Genomic DNA, 27,493 nt, shown 5'->3' on the forward strand with positions numbered 1-27,493 from the left:
CAAAGCGCAGATGAACTTACAGATCAGTTTCTGGCCACGGACTACAAGTCTGGTTGGTGGTGTCCTGGAAGGGAAGGAGAGCTTTCAGGCCACCTGCCGGCCCCACGGGCCCCACCCAACCATCACTGCAGGGCCCACCCTGTGCCCGGCACTCTGCCTACCCTCTTCCCACAGAGTAAGAGTTTGAGGGGGAGGAACCGAGACCCAGAATGGGGAAGGGACTGGCTCAGGCATCTAAGCCTTGCTTTGTGGCCTTGGACAGCTCCTGTCCCCTCTCTGAGCCCAAATGGGGAGCAGGAACTAAAGCCCAGTTCTATATGCCCTGGTGGCCACTCCAGCATCTGGATGACATCAAAGACTGCCTCCCCGGGCAGTCCACACCAAGCCTTTGCCAATTGCTCCTGGGCCTGGAAGATAGAAGGGGTGCGTGCCATCACTTACAGGTACCAAGGACTTCCCACACCAAGAAAGTCCTCTGCAGTCCCCAGTCATGGCCATGGCTGACTTACGTCCGCATAGTGTGCCACTGGGGACACAGGATTGTCAGCGTACAGAGGGCAGAGGAGGACCCTGGGGAGATGGGCTGGGCTGGGCAGGGGACCCCTGGCCCAGCCTGACCATTATCTGGATATTTGGGTAATCGACAGAGACACAGTGGACGTAGGTGGGGGCTCCTAGTAGGTGATACCTTCCTCGTCCAGCTCACAGCATCACAGGATGAGGCCTGGGGAGACGGCGGGTCAGCTCTGTCTCCCGATTCGCAGATGGGTGCCCACCTCAAGCACAGGAGTCCCACCCATGGCTCCCAGGAACAAGCCCTTCCAGTTGGAACCCTTAGCACCAGAAGCAGAAACTTGCCCATGGCCACATTACAAATGACCCAGCACAGGGGACAGGCCTCCCTAGGTGTCTTTCATTTAAACCATTTCTGAGCAAATGCTTCACATCACACACTGCACCAGGTCCTGGGACATGGCAAGAGCCACACCTTCAGGGACCCCACCTGCGTGGGGGCAGAGACCTTTACTATCCAGAGCCCCAGGGAAAACCAACAGCCGGGCAGGCCCTGCTCAGCTCCACCCATGGGGGCAGGGGACCCGATGGCCTGGGTGTGCCGCAGCAGGCACCGGGCAGCCTTGGGGCCGACTGACGTCAGGTGTCCACTGCCTTAAACACGGGTACAGGCTGTGACCCAAAACTTACTCCCAGGGAACCAGGCACACTTGCGCGCACACACACGGCGGCGATGACCCTAGGGGACGGCCACAACCCTGTCACCCAACAGAAGCCACAGGGCAGGATAGGACCCTGCTCTAGTGCATGGTGCACAATCAAAACGAGGGAAAATATGGTCGTACACGCAGACAAAAGGCCAGACAAGTCACACCATCCCACGACCTGGATTTTCTTCACTTTACTTCTGTGGATTTGCAATACACTACCCAGACACATATTGTTCTATAAACAAAACACGGTGGGGGGGGTTGCAACCACAGCTGGGAACACACCGTCCCCCTAGGAGGAGGATCCCTGGGGGGACAAGGAACCCACAACACACTGTTTTACAGAAAGTAAACAGAGGCTCAGGGAGGGTCGATTCCTGAATGTTGCACAGCAAAAACAACTCCAAACCTGCTTGCACTCTTCAAATATGAGGGGCAAAGGACATCAACGCACTGATGTGCCAAGCCCCTTCTGGGAGCCCACCCTTTTCCACACCTCCCATCACTCCACAGGGCTGCACGGGGATTAAGACCACCACGTTCACAGCCGACTTCCCATTTAGTGGTCCTACAAGCCCACGGCTACTGTGTTAACGTCTCTGTGCCTCAGTTTCCCACGTGTCAATGGGTGGCTCCATGGGACATTGCACTAAAGGACTTAATGAAGGCGCTGGCTCCTGGTGAACTCTCAGGACACGGTGGTCCTGAGCCTCCGCCCCACCCCACCTGTACAGCCCCGGCTTCAGGGCCCGGGCTTCCTGGGCATGGTATGGCCATGTGACCTGTGCTGACAGCTCCGTGGGCTAGCATCTCAAGGACAGGAGTCCCCCACGACACCCACCCCTCAGTCCTCACCTGCGGCACTGTGAGGACACCAGACTGCGGCCACCTCTCTGGCCAGGATCTCCTTCCAGAGCACAGCACCGAAGCTGTCCTCGTCACAGATCTCACAGGGCTCTGCCAAGAGGCCGGGACGTGAGTGGGGGTGGGGACAGGAAGAGGGGTGGAGAGCTGGCAGCAGGGCCAGGAAGGCCAAGACCCCTCCAGGAAATCCATCGTCACAAGGGGGAGTCATTTCCCAGGAGAGCTGAGCCCCAAGCCCACCCGGTCTCTCAGGAAGCCCCTCCCCAGAGGCCAGCAATGGGGTGGGGGGACACTCACTGGGACACCACCGGGTGCTGCATTGCTGGTGCTCATCTTGGGGGCTCTGGCTGGCTGCTACCCCGAAGAAGGGCCCCAATCAGGCACACTCCCCCTGCTGTGTGCCACCACCACGTGACACTGCATCTGCTCCTCGACGCCCAGGGTGCCACTTCCATCCACCGCAGGATGCCACCATGCATAGAGGACGAGGATGCAGGTACTGGAGCCACAGGGATGCTGACACAGGGACAAAGGGGCAGGAAGCCATGAGAAGAAACTGAGACCCTGAGAGTGGAAGCCAAGCTCAGCTCGATACAGGAAAAAACAAATGCTTCACATGCACATGATCCCTCACCATCACCCCCCTGGCCCCAGCATCCCCAGGGACACTGCAAGGTCCCACAATGAGATGCCACGCGGTCTTGCCCCTGCCTCGTGTATCATGCCCAACAGGTCCCCCACCCACATGTCCCTCGGCACAGCCCTGCCGTGGGCACTGCTGCAGGAAGCAGTCTCAAGTTTCCACCCAGTGGCCCTTGCACTTGGTGCCCTGTACGAAGGCCCACTGTACTCCCGTGTGCCCTGCTGCCACCCGGGGAGCACCTGGTGGAGCACGGGCTCCGACTTGTCCTTCAGGGGAGGACCCCTCCCAAGCACGGATCTGGGACAGAGCAGCCCGGCGGTCAGGAGGCGAGTGTGGGCCTCGATGGGATTAGCAGTGGGGTGTGACGCAGAGGCCAGCTGGGCAGGGAGGGGCAGAGGTGCCGGGGAAGTTGGGGTCCGGTGCCCACCCCACTTCCCCCTGGAGGCTCGGTGCCCTCCAGCACTGTCTACAGGCAGCTGGGCCAGGGTCTCCACTGGCTTTGCGTCCAGGTCCCCAGTGTGGGGGCTGGAAACAGAGCTGGAGGCCCCAGCTAGGTCTAAGGAGTGAATGAATGAATGAAGGAAAGACACCCCACCCATCCCAGTGCTGCCTTACACAACAGGGTGATGGGGAGATGGGGATGAGGATGGTGCTCGGGCTCTGTTTCCTGGGCACAGGTCCTCGCACCCTGCTGCCCCCTCCCTGTGGTCCTCGGTCCAGTTTCCTCTGAGCATCAGTCTCCTCATCCCACTCCTGCCCCAGCCAAGACCTGTGTGCTCGTTCTCCCACGCCCCCCAGGGACAGCACGAGTGATCAAGGTCTCACAGCTGCTGGCTGAGCACCAGGCCGAGCCTCCCCGACACCCAGCAGACTGGCTGCTGAGGGCCTCCAGGCCCCTCTGGCCACCCTCCTTCAACCCTCTCCTGGGTCTTCTCCATCCTGGCCCTCTCCCCTCAGCAGTCATGACTTCATGCCCCCAAAGACCTGAGCCCCTTAGTAGCCCCAGTGCCACGGGGGACACGATGAGGGACAGCTTCTAAACACTGGGGAGCCATTGAGGAGTGAGGAGTGGAGAGGCCTCACATCTGGGGCCAGCACTCCAGGCCATGCTGATGGGCTCGGGAAGAGGCTGCTTCACCCAGGCTTTCTCTCCGAAGGCCACACTTAAGGTTCCCAGATCACTCCCTCTTCAAGGGACCCTGGTGCCATTATCCTATTTATTCTCAGAATCGCCCTGAGGCCTCTGCCCTACCAGCAAAGCAGGGTTAGGGTGAACTCAACAAGGGCACGCAGCCTCACCAAGCACCTACTGTGGGCCAGGTTCAGGCCGGGCCAGGCACCCAGCATATGCTGACATGGCACCCACGTACCAGGAACCAAGGAGACGGCACTGCCAAGGCCCAGCTCTAGGACTCAAGCTACACCTCGGCCACTGCCCCATGCCACCTACCCCACTGGGACTGGAGCAGGGGAGCCGGGCTGCCTGAGGGCAGGTCACACCTGGCCTGGCAAGAGGGTCCCTGATGCCACTTGGAGCCTGGCTTCTCTGTGGCCCTGGGGAGCAGACCCACCTCCTGGGGTGAGAATGAGGATGGCACAGATCCCAGAGGGTGGGCTCTGAAGCCAAAGGGCCAGGTTCACATGGTGGCCCCGCCACCCACCATCATGGGCCCGTCAAGTACATCCCATCCCAGCCTCACACCCGTCATCTGAGGACGGACTGATGCCTGAAATGGTGGGAATGACAGATGCGGGCACGCTGCTGGGATCAGAGCTGATCCCAGGGAACACACTTTGATGGCCAGCAGGTGCAGTGTCCAGGTGCTCTCCTCTGGAGAGGTCTGCTGGACAGGTGCAGAGTCCCCTCCCAGCGGTCCCCATGCCTGTGCTGGGAACTGACCATCAAGGGGGGCCTGATGAATGAACTGGTCACTAAGAAGGGACACCCCTAACTCCCCCAATTTGGAAGGCGGGGCTCCTTCTCCCTGCTGAGTTATGTGGCAACCGAGAACTCCACACCCCCCCACGCCCTTGCAGAAACTTCTCCTCTCCTCTCACAGAGCCCACCCTCCCACGGGTCCCACTTTCCCCTGAACCCAGAGGCAGAGCCCCTCTGCCAGACAAGGGACGGGTAGAAGGGGTGGCTCCAACCTTACTGGGGTGGGTGTGCACCGTGCTTGAACCCTGAGCTCCCAGCTGTGCAGCAGAGGCCCAAGGAGGACTTGCCAGGGAGGGCTGCGGGCGGGGGCAGGGCTGAGCTCTGCATGGACCCTGACTCTGGGGGGCCGAGGGCCTGGTTCCGAGCCCCTTCCTGGGTCTGGGCACGATGCCTTGTGATCCCACAAGGGAGGCCTCTCTGCTCTCATTGTTCAGATGGGGAGATGTGAGCCTGTCCACGCGAATCAATGCCCTGCCTCCCCCATTGAGGACGGGGCCTAGAGGGATGGGGCTCCACACTCTTCAAAGAAGGTTGCTCCCACCAAGGTTGGCTCTCTGGGGAGCAACCTGGGTAAGGGAGTCCTGCCTCCCCCCTGCCCCTGCTCCGTGCTGGTCACCGCAGTACACAGAAGCCTTGAGTCTCAGACCATCCAGGAACCAAATGTTCACTCCACGTACAGCAGAGACAACTGAGGCTCAAAGAAACGTGGTCCAGACAGCCAGGAGGGTCTGCCCTGGAGACGGCGTGGAGGCCCAAGTCTCAGAAGACAGGTGAAGCCAAGGTCTCAAGGATACTGCACAAACAAGACTTCACCCTGAACTGGGAATGTTGTGGAAGGACCCTGGGGGCCAGGGGCAGGAGAAGGGGAACAGACCAGGGCCTGGAGGAAGGCAGGGAGCCCCAGGACTGCCTCCATGCCCTCGGGACAGGGTAGGGGAGCGGCTCTGAAGGTATGAGAGCCGAGGCTACCCAGACATCAGGCCTTCATCACTGCCACTTCGCTCGGGGGGACCTCAACAGCCTATGACCACGCCTATTTGGGAGATGCAGACAGAGGCGCCAAGTTATCCACCAGGCTGACAAGGAGAGGAGCTGGGATCAAACCCAGGATCAGATTCCAAGTGCTCTGCTCACTGGCCCCCAGACTAAGGCTGCCTGCCAAAGCCGACCACAGGGCCCCCCGCCTGGCACTCTACACCTCAGTGGTCTCCCTGCTGAGCCATCCCACCCCATCACACTGAGATAAAGGGACAGAAGCCTGGGATCCAGGAGACAGGACTGGAAGCATGGCCAGGGTGGGCACGTCCTGCCCATCCCCCTTTTGCTGTCCCAGCCCAGGTCCCAACTGGTAGCCTGAGTGACGAGGAAACTGACAATGAGTGGGAGAGAGAGGATGCCCCTTGGTTCCAAGGCAACTGCTGCAGCACTCAGTCTTTCAGGATAGACTCAGGTTAGGCCTCAGCTGCTAAAACACCCATTATTTTGGGGCTGGTTACCTTGGTAACTCAGGTGGTGAGGATGTGGTGGGAGGAGGGGGCGGAGAGGAGGGGTCAGATCAGGATAGGCCAGGCAAGGGGCCAGTGGCTCACAGGACAGACTGCCCCCCCAAGCCTAGACATGACCCTGGTCACACACTGAGCCTTGATCTTCATCACAGACTGACTTCTGATCCTAGACACAGGGTGCTTGGCCCCAATAACACACAAGCCCTGATCCTGGTCACAGACCACCCCCCAACCTTGGCCGCACTTCCACCACAGAGGGACACTCAACTACTGGTGGATGCTCTGCATCACATATGGAGCCCTGATCCCAGAAACAGACTGCCCACGACCTTGGCCGTGCTCCCATCACGGAGGGACACTCAGCAAGTGGTGGCTGCTAGTTTTGTTGTCATTGTTACATCTTTAACGTGTGTCCCACTCACAGCTGACACTTGACAAATGTTATTCAGACTACTGCATCCACAATGGGGGACTGTCCACAAGGACTCCTGAGGTCCGCAGTGCTGGGCGAGGCTCTCAAGACCCCCTTTGCTGGGTGGCCACAGGGCTCCTGGGCTGGGTGGGCTATTAGGGGGCAGCAGAGGAGTGGGCAAGGCTGGGGGTTGGGCTGCCCCTCCAGGCCCAGACAGAAGCAGCCATTCTTCCCTGGCTCAATGCCCCCTCTGTCTGTAAGCCTCGTTTCTGTCTCACTACTGGATTAACAGAGCCAATTAATGGTGGCCAGGTAGCCTTGGCCACCTAGGAGAGAGGGCACATGGTGAGGGGGCTCCCAGCCTCCTTCCCACCCTGATGGCCCAGCCTGGAGGCTGTGGCCTCCCTGGCCCGTGGCCCCAGTCAGCCGGGATGAGGGCCCTGCGAGAGGCCTGCATCCTGCTAGGCCTTCCTGCTTCCTGGGCAGAGCTCTCCTCAGCCCAGCAGGTGGGGCAGCAGAGGCAATGGGTCAGCCCCTGTCCATTCCTACCCTGCTCTCGCCTACCAGGCTGGTTCCCCAGGCATCCAGGGCGTGGTCCAGAGCCTCTGAAGTTAGGGCCTGTCCTGGGGCAAAGGGACTCCTCCTCAGCCCCCTGCATGGATGTGCAAATGAGGACCACAGGGGACAGGACCTCTCTCTGAATTCCCCCACACAGTCCCCAGTACCCCCTACCCCAGCACCCATGGGTCCTGACTTGGCCCATCTGGCCAGGGGTAGGAAAATGCACAAAAGACTACCATAAGAGAGAGAGAAGCATGGAGCTGAGAGGCCAGGGGAGCGGGAGGGTAGCTGCAGAGATGCCACCAGGCAGAGACAGAGGTGGAGGACAGAGGACAATTGCTCTGGCCCAAGAAACACTTCCCAGCCAGATGCGTGATGTAGCCATGTCACATTTGGACAGGCCAGGTGGGGGCAGGCCTGAAAAAGGGCCAAGTGTTGGCCTGGGCCTCCTGCTGGCTCCCAGCTGGGCTACAGATGGAGGGACTCATGTGACCCAGCCTCCCCTAACCAGGGTGAGGGGCGAAGCTCCCTAGCACAGGCTCAGCCAGCAAGAACTGGGGCCGGGCACCTGCCTGGCTCAGCTACGTGTCTTCTGAATGACTGCTGGACCTCTTTAGTCTGCGTGCCACCCCACCCTGCATGATGTACATGTGCACACACACACTCCTCCTACCAGTAAAGTGCAGTGCAGGAGACACCACGGGCGGGACAACCCGGGGACAAGAGCTGGTTCTGCCCTCTGTCTCCCCTTTACAAGCTGTGTGACCCTGGCTGCTGCCTTAACGTCTCTGTGCCTCATTCCACTACATAAGCATTAATCCAGGGCCTCCTGCGTGCCAGGTTTCATCAGCCAGCAGGGCAAACTCCTCTGCCTTGTTGGGGGCTACATCGTGGCAGGATAGAGAATAAGGGCACAGGAATTACCCAGTGTTCACAGGCGATGCCATGTGGGAGGAGAAAGAGACAGGGTGCAGTGAGAGCGTGGCTGGGGCTGTTGCCACTTGAAGCAGCACGGTCAGGGGGTCAGGATGGCCAAGGCACGACAAGCTGAGGGAAGGGGCCCTGTGGGTGTGCGGGTAAGTGTTCCAGCCCAGGGAATAGCCTGTGCAAAGGCCCTGCGCAAGGGGCCGCCTCGCTGAGGAGACATCCCCAGGCTGCTGGAGGAGTAAACTGGTTGACAGGCGGTGCTTCCTGCACAAAGGAGACACTCAGATGTGGCTGCTGTCACCACCACCAAGATCTTTACTTCAAGGTCTCAGAGCATCAAGGCCTTCGGAGTCCCGGGCACTCACATGGGGTCTGAGCTGCCTCTGGGCCAAGTGACTGTGTCCTGTCCTGCAGCCGAGCTCCCCACTTTACATCGTGGCAGCCCCAGCCCACAGGCCCTGCAAGCCATCTTCCCCCAAGGCCCCCAGCCCTGCCACACAGCCTCAACACGCGCTTTGTCACAACTGCTGAAAGCGGCCTACACACACACTCACACACGGTGGATGCGAGTACCTCCCACGCTCACACACAAGCACAAAAGAACGCAATGCACACACGTACCTACTGACATGCTGGAAGGGGGCAGGCATGATCATGTGCACACACGTGCCCCATGCACTGAACACATGCACACACACCCGTTGTACACACTCCACCCTGAAGGAAGGAGAAAAGCTGCCCCAGCCAAGGTGGCAGTGACCTCCACCTTGCCCAGCCCGAAGATCTGCCCTCAGGCCTCCCACCCCAGTGCTGGGGACCCTGATACACGGATGCAAGATTGAGATTTTCTGATGTTTCCTGGATGCCACACTTGCACCCTCTTCCTGGGGTTTTGGCCACCTCTTTTCTCCTTTTCTGATCCTCTCCAGCACCACGCTGGTTCAACATGTTTCTCACCTAGGGTACTCGGACTGGGGCCGTGAATACAAACAGGTCCAGGATAACCAACCTCCTTTGTAACTTCACTTAGCTTATTCTGTGCCTCTACAGATGCTATTCTGTGGGATCCATGAGTGCCACTGGCTCAGGAGAGGCCAAGGGCCCTGGACCACATCACCTGGTCCCGTGATGACCTGCTGGCAGGAAAGCCCAGCCCAGACTGGCCCCTGCTGCCCTCCCAGCCCTGGCTAAGGCCCCAGCCTCCCTTAACATCCTGCACTTCCTTCAAATGGGGGCTCCCCTCCCAAGTGTCTGCAGGGTTCCCTACCTGCCCTGCTGCCATGGAGGCCCACCCGGGGTCCCAGTTCACAGATCATGCCCTCCTGGACAGGTGCCCCACTTACCAAGGAAACCAAACGGCTAAGAAGGTGGACTGTGCCCCAACCCCTCCTTGCTGGGACTAGAAATTATTTTTATCTGTGCAAGATTCATATTCTTGCTCTTTCCCAGGAGTATTTCATTAATAACAAACATTTACTATAATTTTTGTACATATTCATTGTAGAATCACAGATTTTTTTTAAAAGAAAAATCTTCACATGTAATGCAAATGCCCAGAACTAAATTTTCATCACATCTGTGTACATATTTTTGGCTAAGACCATAGCCTTCTTGTGTTTGTATGTAATAAAACTGATTTTTTCTTTTTTTCAATGATCTTCAAAAGGACATCTCTGCAGGTCAACATACATCTATTATCTATGCCACCTTCAATGGTCAAATATCACTCCATACCAAAAAAATCCTTTGTGAGTTTTCCTTTATACATTGCTGTTTTAGGTAGTCTTTAGAAAAACAAATTGTATGTTACTTATCTCTAATTTATCTCTAATTATTTACCTCTAAATAGTATAAACAGCATTGACGTATAAAGGGAATACACACTTTTTAATGTGGTACTTATCAGCAAATCATCTCTCTGAAAACTCAAAAGCAACTTAAACTTGAATCAACAATACACGTACCATTGCTCTTCATCCTGACGAATTTTGTGAAGGGAAAATGGTATTTCATTTAAGTTCCTTTTCTGACCAGAGATGCTAAATATTTTTCCCTATATCCATTGGTCACTTACAGATACGAAAAAAAGTACTCTGCCCAACTTCAAATTAGAAGTTTTGCTTGTTGCTTTCAAAGACTTGTCAGTAAAAATGAAGATTTCTTTTGTCTGATACACATTGTAAATCTTTTAAAACACTGTCTTTTATTTTGTTAATCTTATTTTCTGATCTACAGGGTTTTAATTTTTTTATGTTGTTAAGTCAACCTCCAGATTCTTGCTTTTCAAGTCCTTCTTTGGAATGTCTTTGTCAGCATAAAAAATGTATAAATAGGAGTTTTATGTTTTCTTCTGGTACTTCTCTCACTTTGTATATTTAAAAATTTTAATCTATACATCAGAAAATTATTTTTGTGAGGTAAAAATCTGGCTACTTTTCTCTAAATAGATTATTTTTCCACCATTTATGAATAACTTATCCTTATATGAAATTTCATCAGTGACAAGTTCTAAAGTCCTACATATACTTGGGTGTTTGGGCATTTTCTGTTCCGTTCATTTATCTGTTTTTTCAGTTGTTGGTAAATGAATAATTTGTGGAAATTTAGAGCACATTCTGATATCTAGAAGGGCAAAGCTCTGTCTTTGTCTACTACACAGAAATTTGAATTTTATCACAAGAATTAAAAACAGCATGTGTAACTCAAAATTTTTAAAAACCATGATAATGTTTACTTGGTTTATGTAAAACTGAATAAACATGGGAAGACCACACATTTTTAAAAAATGAGTCCACCTATTCAAGAACACAGCCATCTCCCCACTTGAAAGTTGTCCTCTAAGGCCCTTCAGTAAAGAACACATGTACAAACGTGTACACTGATTTAAAACGGATATTGAATTTTATCCCAAGAATTTTTATCCCAGAGGCTCATCTATCACGGGAATTATTTTTCTCATTACACACTTTCCTATATATAAAAGTGTACATTCAAAATAAGATGCCATTTTATGTTTATGTTTAATTTGGTTTCTGTTATTACTGATATGCAGTTAAATCACTTAAAAACTGTCAGGAAAGTGCTAAGGGGAACTATGAGCGGGTCCAAAACCAGTTAAAGCTTTAGTTGCCTATAAAGTCGGCTGGACACTGGACCCCACGTTGGTTTCCAGCAGCCCCAGAGGGAAGCTGCCAGGTGGCTGGGCCCCCAGCTCCTCCCAGGCCCGCCCCGCCCTGTCCCCAACGCCTGTAGCCTGTTCTTTTTATCTGGTTCGCCCAGGCCGTTTTTTTCTTAGCAAGAGAATATGCTGGGTCTTTCAGATGTTTCCTAAGCTGGCAGCTACGTGGATCTTTTTCATATCTTTTGTTCAGATGCGATATCCAGGCTGGGAGTTCCTGCGGTCTCTCTGAGGGCTAATGGAAGAAGAGCCCACAGGTGGCTCACAGTTCTGACAGCAAAAACAAAAAAACCTACTCATTTTTGGGCCTATGGGCTCAACACATTTCTACCACTAGGCTTTCCGCCACCACTGGGGTCTGGCTGGGAAGCTGTGTCCGCTGGACTCTATCAGTACACAGTAATCATGGCCTAGCAACGCCGCTCATCACAGTGCCCGTGCGCCTCGGAACCCCGAGCCACTGCCCCGCGCGCAGAGGCCCTGTGGCCCAGCATGCCCTGCCCGCACGTGCGAGCCCCAGGCGTCTCAAATGTCTGCCACTGCTTTTGGGCCACACTGGATTCCTTTCAAATGTTGGTGCTAGTTGACTGGATGGTTCAGGACATTTGCAGAATTTAGACTCACCCCTGAGAAAGACATGTTTGCATGCAACTGGGCACAGAGTGGCGTGGAGCTTCAGGATGCTGAAGGCCTCATTCCCCAGAGAGCTCCCCCCTAAAATTCTCTAAATCTAATCCCTCAGTTTATTCCTGTTGTCGCCTGAAATAGTCACACAACATGAGAGTTGTGGCTTAAGTTATATTGGCGGCAAAATGTTTGGATATCTGTGTATTTTTTTTTTTGATAGCAGGAGTGAAGAGATTTTCTTAGGCTGTAAGTTTGTAACAGGAGAAAGAGCAGACAGTTTCTGGCAGTACTTAAGGAAGGCACAAACTGGCTGGTGTAGATTTCACCAGATGTAATACTGAAGAACAGCAAGCAGATGAAAAAAAATCAAGTAAAATGCAAACACAGAAGGAACAGGGGAACAAAGAGGATTGAGGAGAACGTCTGAAACTGCAGAATAATTCTGTTTCTGGCCAGGCCAAAGGGGAGACCCAGAGCCTAAGTTGCGCAATAAAGAAATCCCATGTCTTCCAGAAATGGGCTTGTACTGTGCCCCTACTGTGCTAATCAGTGGCTAGGAGCAGTTGTGGGCAACATGGTCATAGTACAGACACAGAAGTGGATCCAGGACAGCTGCTGGGGCATAGTAATGTGTCCCAAATGGGCTCCCGGGTTTGCCCAGGGGGATTCCTGGGACACAGGACTATCAGTGATAAAACCAAGACAGTCCTGGGGAAACTGGCATGGTTAGTTCCCCTCTCCCTAGCACTGCAGACCTGGTCTGAGCACTTTCTTGCCCGTCATACCCCTCATCTCTGTGGCCCCTCTTAGGATCATTTCTACTTATCATGGCAGCTTACAGCTGGAAAATTTGGCTGGAAAGTGGTTTTGTTTCAATGGCATTTTGAGGGGAAAAGGCAGAATGGAGGGGGCTAAAGACACAAGAGATGTGAAGAAATGGAAAATGCAGCTCCAACCCTGGGAGGAGGGGAGAGACAGGGCAGCAATGGAAGCAGGCATGAAGGTCAAGGGAGGGCTGCTTCCTTTAGTGACAGAAATGTTGAAACAGAGTGAAGCTGCCCTCAAAGAGCAGAAGGTTAAAAATACCAAACAGAAGCAGTCGAGACACAGGCGAGAGGGCAAGTGGGACTAGGAGTCTCCAGACAAGACTGAAGCCAAGACCAAAGTGGAAGGATCAGCCTGATGGGAGCGGAGGTAGATGTGCTTTCCTTAGACAGACACAAGGCAGCGACAGCCACTGTCAGCAGCATCACCTCCATCTTCCCAGGACGCAGGATTTACAGAATAGGTCTGTGCCGATTCCCAGAAGCTGATAAAAGACCTTGCCTGTCAAAACATTCCCTGAACCTGTTGCAAAGTTGTTCATTACACCTGCAATAAAAGCAGACCCTCCTGAAACTTACTGGTAGGCTCAGAACTCATGAAAGCTGGGGTGGAGGAGGAATGTTTTCCACAGGCCTCTGGGGAAAAGTCCTCCACTGTGCGGGGTCAGGAGTGACTCATCTAAATTCACACACAAGATCTCGCTGCCCTGGGACAGAATCACCTCACTTTGCCACCACAGCAGACTTTATCCCTGGGCAACTGAAGCCTGAAGGAAGGAGCTTTAATAGGAAGGAAGTACCCAGAATGGACTACAGGCCGACCTCGTTCTACTGCGCTTTGCTTTATTGTGCTTCACAGACACTTCTATTTTTTTATCAATTGAAGATCTGTGGCAACCCTGCAAGGGAGAAGTCTATCAGCACCATTTTTTTCCAACAGCATCTGCTCACTTTGTGTCTTTGTGATACATTCTGGTAACTGCCACAGTATTTCAAGCTTTTTCATTATTATTACATCCGTTATAGTGATTTGTGATCAGCAATCTTTGGTTGTTGCTATTGCAAAAAAAAATTATGACTCACTAAATGCGCAAATGATGGTAGCATTTTTTAGTAATAAAGTGTTTTTTAATCAAAGAGGAACATAGGTATTTTTTTAGACATAATGCCACCACACACTGAATAGACTACAGTACAGTATAAACATAATTTCTATATGCCCTGGGAAACCAAAACCTCATGTGACTTACTTTATTACAACATTTGCTTTACATGGATGGTCTGAAACTCAACGAACGATCTCCAAGGTAGCTTGCATTATCAGTAACTAGGCAGATCTGAGAACTTTAAGTGACAACACGGAAACTACAGCAGACAAACCAAACACTAAGATGGTCTTTCTGATATGTCAATTTCACTAAGCTGAAGTCCCTAATCACTTAAACACTAATCAAAGTCTTTAACTTTACAAATAAAGTCTGAAACTAAATAAATTTCAGAAACCAAAGCAGGTATCGACACACAAAAAAAGTCGCACTACATACAATAGCCAAGACATGGAGGCACCCTAAATGTCCACTGACAGATGACTAAAGAAGTTGTGGTATACTTATACAATGAAATATTACTCAGTGATAAAAATGAATAAAATAACGCCAGGTGCAGCAACATGGATCTGTCTGGGGATCATCATTCTCAGTGAAGTAAGCCAGAAAGAGAAAGAAAAATACCATATAATATCACTTATATGTAGAATCTAAAAAAAAGAAGATGAGCAAGAAAGAAAAAAGAGAGCACTAATGAGCTCATCTACAAAACAGAAACAGACTTGCAGATGTAGTAAACAATCTTACGGTTACCGGGGAGAGGGGGTGCAAAGGGATAAATTCGGGAGTTTGAGATTTGCAAATGTTAACCACCATATATAAAAATAGATTAAAAAATGGGGTAGAGCACATGCTTAGCATACACAAGGTCCTGGGTTCAATCTGCAGCACCTCCTCCAAAACTAAAACAAATAAGCAAATCTAATTACCGCCCCAACAAAAAAAACTTTTTAAATAAATAAATTTGAAAAATAGATTAAAAAACAAATTTCTTCTGTATAGCATACAGAACTATATTCAATATTTTGTAATAACCTTTAATGAAAAAGAACATGAAAATAAATATATGTATATATATGCATGACTGGGACATTAGGCTATACACCAGAAATTGACACATTATAACTGCCTATACTTCAGTTAAAAATAAATAAGTAAATAAATGCTGCAAGGTATATACCCTACCTTGGGAGGGAAAAGCAAGCACCTCTCCCAAAGGGCTGTGGAGGGCACCAGAGAGCTTGGTGAGATCTATGGGGCCCAGGGCAAGACCTTCCCTGGTCTGGAAGAAGGGGAGGGCCAGCTGAACAGGGAAAGGTCTCCTCAGAGAACTGGGTCCGCCCCCAGCCCACAGGCTGCTCTCCTAAGGAAGCTTAGCTGCCCAGGCCAACTCTGGCTCACTAACAGGTATGCCAGGATGGGCTTGAGTCTTAAGTGTTGCCCCAGCCAGGTCCTTCCAAACCCCAAACAATGGGGAGGGGCAAAATAATAATTTTTTTTAAATATTAAAAGAAATCAGTCCTGGAATTATTTGAGGGCAACTCCAGTCTACACTTTGGAGAACCACTGGTCTGGAACTGTAAGGGTGCTTTTCACCTCAGCAAAACAAAACGCTCTGCTGTTCGAGCCAATGGATCAAAATCATGAAATCTGTTACAGGGGTGGGCTGGAGGCCATTGTGTACGTGTGCTGAAATGGATTATTTACTCCTCAGCTACCTGCAATAAAGCAACAACACTCCTCCCCGAAGATTCAACCTCCATATTGACAGAGAAAAAACTAGCATCTAAGAAGTAAATCGCCTTAATCCACGTCAGCTGAATGAGGAATAAAGATACAACTTTCTTTTTAATCTGACATCTATACTGTATATACTGTAAATCCTTTGGCGACGCTTGGAAACACACTAGCCTTTTAGGACTGGAGCAGCTTGGGAGCAGAGAAATGGGTGCAAAGACCTGCTTAATTATTTATTATAATATTTGTTTTCCATCCATCGGGGTATTTTAAAAAGTGAAACAAGACATAATGAGCCTTGTCATACAGTTTCGTAATAGTTTATAGTCATAAAAAGAAATATGATACTTACTTTGCTGGGATGGTACCGTTTATCAACTCACAGAATTTAAAGAACAATATAATGGTGTCTCCAAAGCAACTTCAAATTTTCATAACTCTAGGAAAGAAAAGCAAGGGTATTTTAAACAATCTATTTTTCTATCATTTTCAGCTTAACAAACTAGAGGCTAGAATTGCTCTAAAGCAGTTTATAATTGCTACTGTTCGCACTTAGATTTATTAGGCTCCAAATACAAGTTAACATACAGACTTTGAAGCACTTTATCCCACTTAAAATCAAAACCCCTACAAGGCTGGTGACTAGGCAGTAACAGCGGGGGCCAGTTGCTATGGACATTCGTTGTCAGTGGAAGCTTCCCACCGACAGAACCTAAACTGTACCCATAATTCTAGATGCAAAGCCATCTGAGTGCTGAAAAACAAGGCTTTTTTTAAAAACACCTTTATTATGGTATGATTTTGTACAGTAAACTACACATATTTCAGATGTACAATTTGAAAAATTTTAATAAATGTATACACCAATGAAACCACAATCAAGATAGCTAACATTTTCATCTCCCCCCAAGATGTACAAGTGTCGAATTCCTTATTTATCCCTTCCCACCCACTTTACCTCTGGTAACCACAAGTTTCAATTATCACCCATTAGTGTGGACGTACTGCTTGTTAAAATACTTCCACATCGCTTGGTAAAGAGCTGATTCTGGCAGCCCCCTCTCTAGGACTTTTCTCCAATTTGATTACTAAAAGCACATCCTAAGGCCCCCCCCAAACTCTCCTTCTTCTGTATGGCAACAAATATGAGACTATGAAAGGTCAATCTGGTGACAATCTAACACAATGAATTGCTATGAAGAGGAAGTTGTGTGGTTGGACTTTGAGTAATAACTAAGATGTGGCTACAAAAGAACGTTGCTCTTCTTGTGCAGCAGGTAGTGGTTCCTGAAAGCAATCCCAAAAGGAGACACTCCTACTTTGATCAGCTTCATAAAACTAAGATAGGAAATATTTTATAAATATTAATGTTATTTAACATAAAGCACTTCACTAAAAAATTTTGTTCCCTTCCAATCTATAGACATCTTCTTCTTTAACTTCACTAACCACTGAAACAGATCTGTCCCGTAACTAGGCATCTGACCCTTCAATTAACACTAGAGAAATATCAAGAAGACCAGCGAGTCAGAAGACAGGGTTGACCTCCAGCTCCAGGAAAAAGACCCTTTATGCGCCAAGACACTCCTAGGCCCTAGACCAGTCTAGGACTGAAGGGCCAAAAACACCACCTGAGTCAACTCTGATCTCCTCCAAGGACCTCCACCAGCACAGAAGCTAGGGACCACTCAGGGGTGGAACTTCCTTAGAACAAGAAAATTATGTCTCCTCTCCAAACATCACGTGTAGGCAATCACTTCCCCTCCTCCACTACACCCCATTCAACAACATACAACCACCAGCACCACCTTTACGTGAAATGAAAAGAGCCTATTAGAACCTTGGCCATCTCTAATTTATTCCTGTAGATCAGGGTTGTCCAAAAACAACCCAAAATGTGAGCTGTGTGGTATAGTTTTAAATTTCTACTAGCCACATTTCAAAAGTGGAAAGAAAAATGAAATTAATTTTTGTAGTATTTTACTTAACACCATACATTCACAGTATTATCATTTTGACAAGTAATCAATATAAATAATTATTATTAATGAGTTATTTTTCTTTCTTAAAAGTGTCTTCAAAATTCTGTATTTTACAAGCTTAGAGGACATCTCCATTTGGACTAGTCACATTTCAAGCACTCAATAGCCAATAGCCAATAGCCACACGTGGTGAATGATCCCTGAATTGGACAACACAGTTTCAGACCAGGGGTCCATAAATGGTGACCAGCATGAGCCAAGAATGGTTACTGCATTTCTAACTGGCTGGAAAAAATCAAAAGAAGAATATTTCATGACATGTGAAAATTATATGCAATTCAAACTTCCATGTCCATAAATAAAACCGCACCGAATCACAGCCACTTTCACATGCATGCTGTCTGTGGCTGCCTCGTGCTGCAATGGCAAAGCTGAGCACTGATGACAGAGGCCTATGGCCCACAGAGCATAAAATACTATTACAGGAAACGTACGAAGAAAAAAACCTTGCTGATCCCTGTTTCAGTTGATCATGAGACAGCTGTGACGATGCCGTATGAGATGTGCGGCCCTTGTGCCACAAAGTTTAAGCCAACGATTTTCCAGAATTTTTACTGCCTGAATGAGACACCATCTCAAAAAGTAACAGAATTTAGACACAAAAGCTCGTGTATAACCTCAAAACAGCTATTCAAAGTACAACTAATACTGGGCTCCTATGCCTTCTGCACCCATCTTCCTTTTTCTCCATGCAACAAAATAGTTGGGTCACGCACTATTTACATCTACATGTTTCCAACTACGATACTATGAATCTGGCACCTGCAGAAGAGGACTTACCAGTGCCGACCAAATGAAAAACATGGGAAATAACTGAGTTTATGCTTTAAAAACATTTTTTTAAAACTTTAAATACGTTATAATCACAACAAAGTAGAAAAAGAGAATAATTGTGCATAAGAAAAAACACTAGCATAATGAGACTATAGGTGATCTTTTTCCTAGACATAATGAACTTTTGTAACTTTCACTTTTACAAAGAAAAACGTTTAGACCTTTAAGAAACACCAGGATTTTACTTTTACTGGAGTTTTTTACTTTAAATAATACATCTCTTAGAAATTTCCCTTATTTGTATGGAAAGTAATAAATATGTTTTCCTTCAAAGTAAGTTGAAAAACTTTTAACTATATTCTGAAACCTGAAATGACTGATAATATGCCTGGTCCTATTGGGAGAAAGGGAAAAAAAAAGACAAGAAAACATACTAATTCTTATCTAATTATTTTGCTTGCTTACTTACCTCACAAAAAGACTTAGCAAAAATTTAATTACATTTATAATTATTTAGTGAACAAAATTATTTATTTTAATTTGTAAAAGTTTATTTTCAGTCATCCACAACACAAAGTCTGTGAGATTTCATGAGTTTTTCTTCCCAATCCACTAACATAAAAATGTGTCTTGCCTCTACAACTCACTGCAGGTCACTGAAAACAAACTAGTTAATCTGACTTCTGTCATTGGTGAAATGAGAATGAGATTAAATTAGATAATTTAGGAAGCAAGGATAACAAATGTCAAACTAACAGGAAATAACTTCAAATTTGTTTTGGATATCACTATCAAAGAAATCCAGTGGAGAAAATAAAGTTACACATTTATCAAGTATTTTAAAATAGTCTAGGATACAAAATCATCATGGACCAAGACGCTTTATCTTCCTAATTCCTTAAATTATTTTCTACTGTAACCCTTAAATCAATACACTCTACTGTAACAGACACTGTTAATTTCCTTTTCCAAGATCAACAAGAAAATGTGCGGCCTACTATTACTTTTCCCAAATTCTCGTATTTCTATCTGTCCATTCTAAATCATAGTTAACACATTAAATAGAACCACTTCAAAATAGCTAAGAAATTCCACTCATGATTGTGTATTCCATTCTGATTCCAAGTTTATAAAAGCAAATACACAAATGCAGTCACAAGATTTTTAAAAAAAAAAAAAACCCATAAAGGAATTGTACATCACCTAAGCTAATGATATAAATCAAGTGTACATCAATAAAAATTAATTACAATTTAATAAATAAATAAACTATACATGAACAAGTAACTTTTTAATCCTAAAAGAAGGATACAGTTCGTTTCAATGTATAAGACAACTATAAATAGTCGACCAGTGCCTCCCTCCTTCCTGCCTAAAATGCCCACTCCTCCCACCGAGGAGGGAGCGCTAGGGGCTGCTTTCCTGACCGCCAAACCCTCCCCCAAGAAGCCCCGCCAGTTCCCAGCTCGCCCACCTCCCCTGGTCCCCAATCGCGCTGCACCACTCGGGAGACTTCTGCAGCCAGCCCGGCCCGCCGCCCGCCCGCGACCCCCGCGCTGCCCCGGGATTCCAGGCGCCTTCTACCCCAACCCCGCCGCTGCGGCGCCCTCCTGCCCGCGCCTCGCGCAGCCAGCCGGGTCCTAGCACCCGGTATGATTGACTCCTCCCGCCTCCCAGCCGCAGCCCACGCCCCGTGCACGCAGCCCAGGCTCCCAGCGCCTTCCATCCATTCCCAGGAGTGGTCGGCCTACCTGCCCGCGCTAGGCAGGGAGAGGGGGTGCAGTTTGCTGCCGCCCCCATCCCCTCGTGCTGCCTAGCCTGAGCGGGGAGCGCAGCCCCTGGGCGGCCGGCGCCCCCTCCCAGGTTTCCTCGGGTCCCCAAGCTAGCGGGGCCAAGAAAAAAGAATCACCTCTCCGCGAAGCCCCGTTCGCTGCTCGCTCCCGCACCCGTGGGAGCCTCGGGTGCCGGGGCCCCGCGCAAGGCTGCCCCGGGGTCCCCGCCCCCCACCCAGCCGCCCTCGCGGAGCCCCAGCTGTCCTTCTCGCCGCGCAGCCCTCGCCCCACCCCCAACCCCCAAAGGCTCCCGCGACCCGCGCTGGGTCCCCTCGCGGCTTTGGCTCAGCGGCTCGCACCTTCCTCAGCGTAGACATCCTCGGGCACTCCAGTTCAGCAGGTGCCTGGGGACATGGCCCGACCGCACCTCAGTCAGCCAGCCCAGGGATCCTCGCCGCCGCCGCCGCTCTGACCCACTGGGGCTCTTTGCACCACTGGGCTTATCGACTGGCGCCTGCGCACTGGGCGCCCGGAGAGGCACCGCCCACGGAGCACAGTGGGGGAGGCCGCGGGAGACATCTGCAGAGGGGCGGGGCTCGCGCCTGCGGGAGCGCCAGGCCTCGCATCCGTTACCCCCGCAGGCACGTTCACCCTCGCCGCTTGGCAGGCACGACTGGGGAGCGCGCGCACCTCACGGCCCACCAACTGTTGCGTGGGGAACGGCGAGTAAGGCGGGTAAAGCGGGGGTCTCCGGGAGCCGGAGGATGCCACTGCGTGCCCGCCGCCCCCGTGCGCGGTGCCTCCCGGGGCGCCCAGTGCGCCGGCGCCAGCCGTAAGGCCCCACGGTGCAAGGTGTGTGTGTCTATGGAGGTGTGTGTATATAGAGTTGTGTGTCTTCACCAGGTGTGTTTCGTTCGAGTTGGACAAAGCAGCGTTCTAATTTGCAACAGCACGGGATTTTTTTTTCCTCCTTTATCTTAAAATAAGTGTCTGAAATTTGAAAAAGTCATCTGAAAATTGTGACATTTTGCAGAACGTCGATCCCCCATGTAGACTATCGATTGCCTCATTCTGTTCGCCGTCTCTAAAGTGGAGCTGGTCTAAGGAGTGTCCTCTATGCTGGCCGCAACCCCATAGAAATAAACCAGTTTAACGCCATTTTCCGTCCTCAAAAATAAAGCGTGTCCCTGCTCAGTGAACCCGAGAGCAGCAACTGTATGAAACCATGTTTATCGCCGGCATCGCTTAAGCGCCCTGTAGACTGGGCCCACAGAGGGCTCCAGCAGAAGCAAGGAATTGTCTGATTAAGGCGCTGGCCAAGGAGGGCCAGGTGGATGGCAGTGCCAGTGGCCGCGCAGACTCCAGGCCGGTGGAAAGCCAGGCCCCAGGACTGGGCGGGGGTGGGTCGGGCGGACTGTAAGTGGGGCTGAGTGCTCACGCCAGGGGGTCCCTGCGAAGCTGACTCCTTCAAGAAACAGGGCGCCCAGATGGCAGAACTCTTAATTATTTCACTCAAAGGAGTGATTATGTTCCACTGAAGTAACACTGCTTATGTAACTTATTTTCACACGAGATGAACGGTGGGGATTGAGAAATCGGTTTCCCTTTACTATTACCATTGAGTCTTCCATGAGACAGGGGTCACGGGTGGACATGGCTCACCCTCCATGGGCATGGCCACACCTGCTGTGTAACTGATGCTCGGCATCTGGGACCGGGATGTTGGACTCAGCGCCCTCTGCCAGCCTCCATCTCTCAGAGCGTTTGGTCCTGCCTGGCATCCTCTGCGGGTCCTTGCTTTGCCTGCCAGTGGTCTGTGTCCCCACTAGAGAGGAATCCCCTCATTGGAAGGGGCCTTGTCAGGTTTTTCCACCATTGAAAAGTTGACATCTCTGAGATTGCCTGACACACAGTAGGTGCTCTGTAAATCTTAGCTGAATAAAGGAATGCGTCATCTTATTTGTGAGATAAACCTCCCTGGTGGGCAGTATTACCTCCATTTTATAGATGAGAAAACTGAGTTTCAAAGAAGGAAATGTGCTCAAGGTCCCACCCATCCTCTTTTATCTTCTGTGTTTAAAGTTAATACTGTCAATTACCCATGCCCTAAAGTGATCAAATCCAATTGAATTCTTTACTCCGACCGTGCCCTTTCTTGTGAACACACATTCAAGGTTAAACGATTTTATGAAAATAAAATCTTGGATACTCCCATAGAGTAAACCCTTCATTTAACAGATGTAAAGAAATACTAGTGCTGTTAGGTTCCCTTCTGTTCTGTCATCACTCAGGCCTGGAACTGGTCCTTTCTCCATGACTGAATTGAGTTCAAAATCTGCAAGATCAGAATCTCACAAATTTAGGATAGACGCACAAGGCCTTCCCAAAAACACAGCAAGTCTTCTTTTACTCCCTTTATTTTGACTACTATAATTTTTTTAGGGAAAAAAGGAAGGTAGACTGTCCCTCTAAAGTGATTTTTTTTAAATCATGTTTTAGGTTTAAAACAAACTAAAAGCGCTCTGATAAAGCACTGCTGAGCCAGGAGTGTTCACTGCCCACCTAAGCTCACACGCACACGGGCGCTCAGGTGAGTATGCACACACGCCCAATTCGTTCTTAGATGTATCTTTTCTGCTAAAAAATTTTATGTTACGCATTTATTACGTTTCCTAAGAATCTTACAAATCTTAATGTTGAATAGCTTAATACTTGTGAAGTTTTCACCAAAGCTACTAACTTGTTGTCATATCCTTCCTGTCAATGTCACCGGCTATTCTTGAGTGATGACACACTCTTCTCACTCCCAAATACAATTGTTTATAGGAAAAAGTGGCTTTTGGAAGGAGGCAAGTTCAAAACCACAAAGGATCCTTGCAGGTGACCACTTGAGTGAGGGGTCAGGTGGGGCCAAGGGCAGGGTCTCATCTCCCAGGGAAGCTGCTTGCACGCCTGAACGGCACTTCATCTGCTGCGCTCAGTCCGATCCCCATCCTACACGCTGATTAAAACCACGAAAACAACACTTCACGGCCCACGAGCAAGTATCCCTCGCAGTCTGTGCAGAATCACAGTCCAGTAAACAGGCGCACCTCTGGCTCGGATGCCGGCCTCCAGAAAGTCACAGGAGCCCAATTCGGGGCCAAGAGTGGGATGGCCCAGCCCTCCCGCAGGTCGCTCGGCCCCAGGACAAGACGTCCAAAGGCCCGCGGAGGCAGGCAGATTCCAGGACAAGGCGTTCATTCCGAAATGCCTGTTCCCACCCAGGCGGTGCCCTGCATTGAAAGGGGCCCCGCCAGCGCTGCCCTCTGGAAGTTTCTGCCCCTGGGTCAACAGGGACTCTGGTCTTCAACAAAGAAGATCGGACAAACCAATTCATGAGGAGGTGTTGGTTACTGATAAGTACTTAATGCGGGAGTCTTCTTAGGAGTTTTGCGCCGTAATAGGAGCCATCCCTTAACTGAAGGCAATGAATTTCTAATGGTGGTCGCTCCAGGGTGTTAAAAATGAAATTTCAGGGTGTTGCTTCGAGGATTGAAACCCTAATCCAAAAGGCATTTCAAGTGCTTCCTCTGTATCCATTCAACTGGATCTCAAAAACACATGAACATCTTACAAAAGATACTGTTCACTTTTCACCCTCATAAACAGTAAATTGGACCCCTGTTTTATGCTGTGACTTCTGATTGTGGGGTCCCTACTTCCCCCCACTCTGTCTTGCCGCTCTTGGAAGCAGACTTTGCAGACCAGCGAGGAAGCGGGGCGTAGCAGGGAGTTAGCGAGGCTCCCCATCTGCGTTTTTACCAGGCTGGATGCAGTCGGCAAAGGTCCACCTTTTAAAGAACCAGCATCTTCCAACACTTTTGTTTTATTGTTTTCATGGCCAGTCATTCGTGAGGATTTCTTTGTGATGAAACAGGTTCTGATTGATTTTTCTGTTGAGGGCCGTTCTCTGCTACTGTGGTCATGTGTGGCATGTGTACTTACATGTGTGTGCACAGGGGTGTGTGGCGTGTCCTGTGTGGGAAGGACACACTAAGGACAATGACCTCAGTGGTATATGCCCCTCCTCAGATTTTAGTCTTTGTCACGGTCCCCCCTGTCCCCACTGTGGTCCCCCAGCACAGAGGGTGGGACAGGCCTGCTTTGCCCTGTGTTTTTAGGGTCACTGCTTGTAGTACTCCAAGGCCAACACCAATTCCAGCCAAGACCCCATTTTCCATTCATGACATGGGGACCCAAACACCCACTTGGGGTGCAATTACACGGATTCAGAAGAGAGGACGTGGCTGAAGGTGGTCGGAGGGTATGAACGCCCAGTTATAAGGTGAGTCAGCTCCGGGGACGTACTCGCGGCTCGGTGACCACAGTTAACAACGTGCTACTGTGTTTCTGAAATCTGCTGAGAGCCGATCCTAAACATTTTCATCACAAGAAAAACAAATACATAACGATGTGAATGGCCGGATGTCCACTACACCACCTTGTGGTGACCATTTCGCAGTACACATTTGTATCAAGTCACCATGTTGTGCCCCTTAAACTTATACAATGTTATATGGCAGTTTTATCTCAATAAAACTGAAAAAAAAAATTTTAAAACTAAAACGAGGCAGAGGATGAAAACCGCCCACAGCCTTTGGCTGCAATCCCCAGGCCTCTGCCCCCCCGGGACCCGCATCACCAGGTTAGAGCAACTTCCACAACTGACAGCCAGGCCCAGGGCTGCTGTGCGTCTGCCTGGGGACCCTGAGGACAGGATGCCCAGGCCGGGAGCCGTCGCAGGTCGCACTGTAGCCTTGAGGTCTGCACGCCCCACAGACGAGCTCTGAGGGAGTTTCTGGGAAAAGCCAAAAGTAATTTTGCTCATGAGAAGTCCTAAATTACCGCTGATAGTGCAGTTAACTTCCCAGAGATCTGTGCATACGGAATGGAGATCCAACAGCTTTCTAATGAAAGAAGTGAGAACCCTCCACCCAAGGCTCAAGGTTCCAAGCCTGGCTTCACCACCCCCATGCTTCGCCAGGTGGCCCCTGGGGGGCCCCTGGTGCTGATCACCTTGGACTCATCCTCAACCTCAGTGCACCTGGGGTCCCCAGACCGTTAGCACTGTGTCATTATTAATGCACTTTAAGAGGTTGTCTGATTGCAAAGAAGAGAGAATCAGAGCAGAGAGGGGAGGCAGAGATGAGAATAAGGTTGTTATTGGTTAAAACAGTAGGAGTCTTGAGGGGAGGCTTGTGGGGACACGGAGACAGGAGCCCCCGGCCTGGGGGTGCCATCCTGGTCCTCTCTCCTTGGGCACCACGTGCTGTGTTTGGCCAGCAAGTGATTCTGTTCCTGTATTTCAGGACCAGCCTCCGACCAGGCCAGTGGGATCCTAAGTCCCAGTCGGTTTGCGAGGCGCTCGACCTGTTTGTCTCTGTTTCTCCATCCAGCTGCCTCGTTGCTCCACTAACTTTCTCACCAGAGCTCCGCTGTTCAGCGAAATTGGGCCCAGCGAGGCGGAGCCACATCTGGAGAAGCTCATCTGTCCTGACTGGGCTCCAGTGACACCCGCGGGGCCGCGATCCTGGTTTGCCCACTCACGTCCCTCCTCGCCGCCTTCCCCGAGACAAGTCTAGATGATCTGTGCCAATTTCATGAGGCACGGAGCCCTTTCTACGTGGCTGTGTTCCTACCGAGCTGCCTGCACAGCTCACGCACCCGTGTCTGTCAAAACCCATGTCCCTCCCTCGCACGGGCTCCGATGGTGTGATGGGCACGCAGGTCTCAGCCACGGGGTGTTGGGACGCATGGTGCAGTTTTCTACAGGAGCATCTCAGGACCACGCTGCAGTCACCCACAGTGCTCCGAACCACCATGTGGGCCACAAGGACCCCTGGACACCAGAGACTCTCAGAAGTCAGTGTGGGAGAAGACGACGGGAAAGGGGTCAAGAGAAGATCTAGTTCATGTGTCTGTGCTCAGTTCCCATCTGAGCCGCACGTCCTCCGAGTGCCCCGGGCAGATGCTTCAGTGCCAAGTTTCCTCCATGAATACTTACGGTTGACCCTTGAACCACACGGGTTTGAAATGCGTGGGTCCACTTAGACATGGGTTCTTCTTCATAGATTCACATACGTGCTGTAAATGTATTTTCTCTTCCTTCTGGTTTGCTTAATACCATTTGCTTTTCTCTAGCTTACTTGACTGGGAGGATACAGAGTATAACACATATACAAAAGATGTGTTAACAGACTGTTTATGTTATCAGTGAGGCTCTGGTCAACAGTGGACCATTAGTGGTCATGTTTCTGGGGAGTCAAACGGTAAACATGAATTTGCAGTTACGTTGGGGTCAGTGCCCCAATCCCTGCCTTACTCCAGGGTCAACTGTACGTCAAGGGAGAGAGAATGAGAAATAGGGTTCTTCACTGTTTAAGAAGGAAGAGGCATTCTAGATCACTCCTCCAGATGTCCTGAGCCTTCACAACAAAAGTCAGCACCACTTCTGATCGTTTACAGATCACATCAGGTAATTTGTGTGTCAATAATTCTCCCCAAATCATAGCTACTGGTTTTTAATTACCACGATGTCTGAAGCTTGGTTTCTTTCCTAATTTTGTGACCAAATATTCTGCAGGGAGTCATCTTTGAAACCAAGAAATATGCCTCGAACTCCATAAACAGGTACACTTGAAAATGCAGTGTCTACCTCATGAAATACTCTCGTAAGGCATTCATAACACAAAAGAAATTCTCATTTTACTATTTATCAGAAATGACAGGCTGAGGATGACCTCCCCGTTACTAATTCATTTTGTTCTTAGTTAAGTTTTGCCCTTGAGGCAAAGGGAGATAAAAATAAAGAAAATGGTGCTAGTTAAATGTTTGGATCTTTAAACGTACATAACTGTAGTGGGTGACCCGAAACTTCTGCAGTGAGTTCAGTGACGCATTGTCATTCATCATCTTTATCTAGAATGTGCTTTTATCTATATGTGTCCTTAAACATTAATATTTAAGACCTGCATTTTCTCCATTTTTCAGATAGGCCTTTCTACTCAAACTGTTGTCCTGGGGTCATGAGCATCCATCCACCTTGGGGGTCAGTTAGACGAGCAGAATCTCAGGTCCCACCCCAGACCTTCTGAACCAGAAGAAGATCTTGGCAACCAGCGTCCACTCTCAGCTGAGAGGCCCTAGTTTCCACCACAGTTCTGTCTTCCAGCCGTAAAGAAAGTGGGCATCCTACCTGCTCTGCACCTGGGATGTTTCCTTGTCAGCATCTTCAGGAGGAACAGCAGCAAGCATCGTCTTGAGACCCACCATCTCCTTTCCCGATTGTCTTGCCAATTAAGTGACTTCTTGGCCACA

The 27,493-nt window shown here is 49.9% G+C and overlaps 1 protein-coding gene across 6 annotated transcripts in view; it reads right to left on the reverse strand.

Annotated features, from left to right (window-relative positions):
- Nucleotides 1-27,493, reverse strand: part of OCA2 (OCA2 melanosomal transmembrane protein) — a 278,029-nt gene that overhangs the window by 62,259 nt on the left and 188,277 nt on the right. For all 6 annotated transcript variants that reach the window (XM_074363384.1, XM_074363383.1, XM_074363382.1 and 3 more), the window contains one exon: nt 15,899-15,985. The gene's annotated coding sequence lies outside the window, so the exon portion shown is untranslated. The remainder of the gene's footprint in view (nt 1-15,898; nt 15,986-27,493) is intronic.

Source organism: Camelus bactrianus, chromosome 5 (assembly GCF_048773025.1).
Source record: "Camelus bactrianus isolate YW-2024 breed Bactrian camel chromosome 5, ASM4877302v1, whole genome shotgun sequence".
Classification (NCBI taxonomy): Eukaryota; Metazoa; Chordata; class Mammalia; order Artiodactyla; family Camelidae; genus Camelus; species Camelus bactrianus.